The following is a 5416-nucleotide window of genomic DNA, read 5'->3' as shown; positions in this document are numbered from 1 at the left end:
AAAAAAAAAGAAAAACATTTGTTCATCAAGACTTTACCAAAAACAGGAAAAAATAAGCTACCAACTAGAAGGATATTTTTGGAAACTATATATCCAACAAGAATCTGATAAATGAAAAAAATATTGAATTTCAACAATTTAACAACAAAAAGACTAATTATCCAGTCCTGGTATGGTGCTGAGACTCAATGTGCTAGACTACAAGGTCAGTTTGAACAGCAAGGTTGGAGGTTCCAGTTCGAAAACCCTATACTGGGTCGCTGTAAGTCGGAACCAACTTGACAGCACTTAACACCACCAAATGGGTATAGGACTTAAAGAGACATTTTAGCGAAGAGGGCATTCAAATAGCCACCAAATACATGGAAAGATGTTCAGTATCAGACATGAAAATCGAAACCACAATGAAATCCCATTTCACTTCCACTAGGAAGGCGAAGGGAAGATTTTAAAAAAATCCCTGAAAAGAACAAATGTTGACCAGGATGTGAGGTAACTACAACTCTTATCCATTGATTGTGAAAAATGGTACAGTTGTTGTGGAAAACAGTATGACAATTCCTCAAAAAAAGGAAACTGGAATTAACCATGTTGTTTTTGTTGTTAGGTGCCATTGAGTAGGTTCCCACTAAAGCAACCCCATACATAACAGTATGAAATACTGCCCATTCTTGCGCTATCCTGTGTTAATCCATTTTGTTGAGGGTCTTTCTCTCTTTCGCTAGCCCTCTACTTTTCTCTGGGGACTGGTCCCTTCTGATACAATGCCCAAAGTACATGAGATGAAATCTCACCATTCTCATTTTTCAGGAGCATTCTGGCTTTACTTTTTTCCAGACAGATTTGTTTGTCCTTCTAGCAGTCCATGCTAGATTTAATATTTTTCTGTAACACATCATTAAAATGCATTAATTCTTGTCTAGTCTTCCTTATTCATTGTCCAGATTTCAGACGCATATGAGGCCAGGTTTCCTTGGGAGTGATGAGATCTGGGGTCAGAGCTGCTGCAGAGTTGACCCCAGAGAAAGCGTCGATGTTTCCTATCTCTGCTCCCCACTGGGGAATGGTCTGTCACTTTCATCTTGCTGGGGCTCTATCGAGGCCTAGGCTGGGGATTAAGGGCTGGCTTGAGGGGACTTCTGCCACCAAAGCCATCTTCAAGATAGTTTGGTCAGTCTCCATCTGTCTTCCAGGTCCCAGGGGCAGGACTAGCAGAGCCATCTCCAGCTGGGGAAGGAAGACGGTTAGAGAACTGGCAGGGGCTCTGGGGGTGTGGGCCGGGCTCCCTGCCATGTGCCTCAACATAATCTAGCAAAGCCACTTCTAGGTATATGAAGTTAAGTAAAAACTATTGCTATAAAATCATAGAAACCTTTATTAAACAAAAATATCAAAATGTGAAGCTATTGTTTCTTGATGTGAAGCTATTGTTTCTTTTTTTACGTTTTTGTGAATGATGTGATAGTTTACATTGGAGAACACCAGCTTTACATTCATCCTATTGTATTTAGTTTAATTGCAATGATTACAACCCCCTCCATGCAGCATCAAACAACCAAAGAGTACACCCAACAGGCCTGCCCCCCAGCTGTCAGCACAGTACCTGTCCCTCTCTGAGTCAAGTCCCTAGCTGCTCCATCTTTCCACGTCATCATCTCTGCTTCCATCTCTGGTGTCACTGCTTCTCTGGGTAGGGTCCCACACTCTGCTCTTCTCACTTGATGGTCTCAGGGACCTTCGCTCCTGGACTGCAAAATCAACCACTCCTTCTTTTGTTACAAAACATTTACCTTTATATTTTTGACCCTTACAGTCAGTCCTGACAGCAATTATTCACTACTGTACCACAAGAGTTCTATCCCCATCTCCTTTCATCAGCCCCACCTAGACAAATTGGAAACCACTCAGTGGAGATTCTACCCTCTCGCGCCCCCTCTGGAACCAGGCTCCCTCTGCAAAGCTTGTAAGCCAGTCACTTCTTGTCTTTGTAGTCCCCCCATTTTGGGTAGCCAATGTCAAGCTGCCCATCCTTGTCTACCCTGTGTACCGAGTGGGTGGGAATGATCCTCGCTGTAAAGATTAGTTCCCTCTTTTGAGCTACTACATCAAAGTGTAGGTCAAGTTCATCAAATTATAGCGGATTACTTTTTTTTCCTCTTCTAGTTGAGTTCTGATCATCCAGTCATTGAAATCATGTCAAGTGGGTACTATCTGTAAGTATGGGTGTTCTTGTGCATCTTCCCTCACTTCAGATCAGCTGGATACTTCACACTCTCTGCTCTAGCCCTCTGTGGCCATGTCACTGTCTCTGGGCCCAGGAGTCCCTGGGCCTTGCCATACTACTGGCAGCCAGGTCTCCACCCAGGTTCACAGGAGTCTATAGAACGAGGTTAGTCTTAGCTGACAATTTCATTGCTGTTTTTCCCCCACTTCCCCTTATTGGTGACCAGTGTGGTCACCAGCCAGACCATATGCCTACTTGTGTATCCCCCTTAGTCTTGGAAAGGGCTTTGCTCTGAGGGGACCCAACCACCTGCCCTGATGGTTCCTGGGTGAACAACTTACTTGTTCTTGTAGTAGTCAATCAGACTGCTATTATTGTTTTTTATTTTTCTTGCTGGTCTGTCTTTCACGAAGTATTTTCTGTTCTTCTAGCCGCTCCAGGCTGGTTTACTTGTCCTTTCAAGTGGAAATTTCTCACCTCAGAAGATTCTGGATGGGGTTCAGCATTCCACCTATGGTCTTATGCAATGCAAAGGTTCCTCAGGAAATCTCTCACTGGGAAAATCTAGCTCCCTTTAAGGTATTCCAATCAGTTATAGGCTGAAGATGGATTTACAAGCTTTCTATTGTGATGTTTCTGGCTATTCCTTTCTCTCTCCCTCAAGTGTTTAATTTACAAAGGTTATTGTTGTTGTGTGCTGTGGAGTCGGTTCCGACCCATAGTGACCCTGCACAGGGTTTACAAAGGTAGGCAAGAGAAACCAAGATTCAAAAGACAGTCAAGCATCTTAACATTATTTCCCCTTTTACCCATTCAAACCATGCCTAAATCCCTGTATCCCAGAGCCCTGTTGTTCCAAGGTTGTGCATACATTATTTGTCTCAGTCCCACTTAGCCAATACAAACCTGCCTAACTGTTCTCCCATCAGCCTTGTTCTTCCATTGCCCTTCCTCTTCTTGTGTATTGTCCCTCCCTGTACCCAAGCTATCCTGTGCTCCATCTTCCCCTCTCCTCATCCCATACATCCCAGTGATCAGTATATATATATATATTTTAGGGTGGGTTCTTTTTCTTAATATTTTACAATAATGGTCCTATGCAGTATTGCTCCTTTTGTGACTAATTTCACTCAGCATAATGTCTTCAAGGTTCATCCATATTATGTGGTGGCTTGCAGCTTCCTTGTTATTCTTCAAGGTAGCATAATATTCCATTGTGTGTATGTACCACAGTTTGTTTATTCATTCTTTCGTTGATGGGAACTTAGGCTCTCCATCTTTTTGGTATTTTAAATAGTGCTGCCATGAACATTGGTGTATAAGCTATTGTTTCTTGATGTATATTCTCTCCTTATGTCTACATACTTTTGCAAGCAATGTTTTCACTTCTAAGTCTGCCCTGAAGAATTCTGCCCTCTTTGATGGATACCATGTCAAAGGGGGGCAGTTCTGACATCTTCAAGAGAACCCAAATGGTGTTAAATGGTTTTTGAGTTTAGAGAAGAAGCCTGAAAGGGCAAGATCAGGGCTGGCAGGTGAATGCGGGAAGGTGTCCCAATGAAGTTCTTGTAGGACAACGTTGCTACCCTCCAAGAATGAGCAGATGCTTGCTAAGATGGTCATGGGGGCTTATTTGGAAGAAGTTTCAATAAAATGGAAAACTGCACTGGTGAGAAAAAGGCCAGGAAAATTGTGCCCAGAATTTTTTTTTTTTTCTGTCATGTGCCCTTTGAGAAAATCTATCAAGATGACCCCTTTTGGGATCCTCAAAGACAATTGCCATAACCTCTCTGCCTTGAACTAGCCCAGCGGATCCCAATCTTTTTGAGACCAGTCACTCTTCAGAAATCCTATATAGGGTCGCTATGAGTGGGAACCAACTCAATGGCATTTAACAACCACAAATGTGAAAATAAGGGAAGCATACTGCTTGCCTGCAGTCATCTACTGATCGCAGAGGCACATTCAATACATAGTGGAATAAATTAGCAGATAAACTGGGATCCTAGCAGCAACATTTTTTGACTTATGTACAAGCCAGCACTTCATGGGTTTTGGTTTGTTGGTTTGGATGTTTAGGGTCATGGCTTCATGGGACATCTTAGTTAATTCAGTTAATAGCGCATTTAGTACTTCTGCTTTACTGCCCATTTCAGTGTTTAATGCAAAGGTTTTAAAAGGCATCCAAGGCACAACAATTGGTTTCTCTTTGCCTGGAGTGAAGAGAAAGATGGAGGGAGAGTCAGTTCATAGGAGGAAGCGCAGTGTGTGGCTGAACCTCCTTTATCCGGAGACCAGAACTGGATGGTGCCTGACTACCATTACCAAACAATTCAAGCACTGGACACAGGGGTTCCTGGCTACTCTGGGTAGCAGGGTTCTCTGAATGGGATGGGGACTTAAGAGTATCCTGGGGCTGTTCTAACAAAATACCACAAAGTGGGGGGCGGCTTTAAACGGCAGAAATTCATTGTCTCACAATTCTGGAAGCTGGGAGTCCAAGGTTACGGTGTGAGTTGTTGATTCTGAAGCTCTCACTGGGAGAATTTGTTCTTGTCCCCACCCCTCCCCACTAGCCTCTGGTGGCTTGGGTGTTCTTTTGCTTGTGGGGTGATATAACTCCATCACATAGCTGTCCTTCCTCTGGGTGTCAGTCTTTGTCACTTTCATAAAAACACTTTATTTTCTTTAGGATTAGGATCCACTCAACTCTAGTGTGACCACATGAAAAGCGCAATTTCAAAGTTTCTGCATCCACTCCTCACTTTTATCTACATCCTCAGGTTCCAAAGACCAGGTTGCAGTGGAAAATTTGGCATTATGAAAAATCGGAGGATGACTACATCATTATGTAACTGCCAAATTGTGTTATTACATAACTGCTAGACCACCGAGAACCATGGTCCAGCCAGGCTGACCAGAACCAGAACCACCACAGCCATAGCTAATCTTGTCTAGCACATTGATTTGTTACAGCCAGAGTACATTGTTAATGTGCAAAACAGTCATATGATAGGATTTCTTTTACTATGGTTGTAAATGCAAACTGTCAAACAAGAGTTGGCGAGTAGGTGTGTTTCCAAAGGTCACCATCACAGGTACAGGGGGCTAGGGCTTTTGCTTGTCTTTTGTGGGACAAATTCAATCTGTAACAAGCTCTGAGACCCTCGGAGCACCAAAGGAGAAAGGAAC

This window comes from Chrysochloris asiatica, unplaced genomic scaffold (genome assembly GCF_000296735.1).
Source record: "Chrysochloris asiatica unplaced genomic scaffold, ChrAsi1.0 scaffold00034, whole genome shotgun sequence".
In the NCBI taxonomy this organism is placed as follows: domain Eukaryota; kingdom Metazoa; phylum Chordata; class Mammalia; order Afrosoricida; family Chrysochloridae; genus Chrysochloris; species Chrysochloris asiatica.
This window is presented reverse-complemented; position numbering follows the sequence as displayed.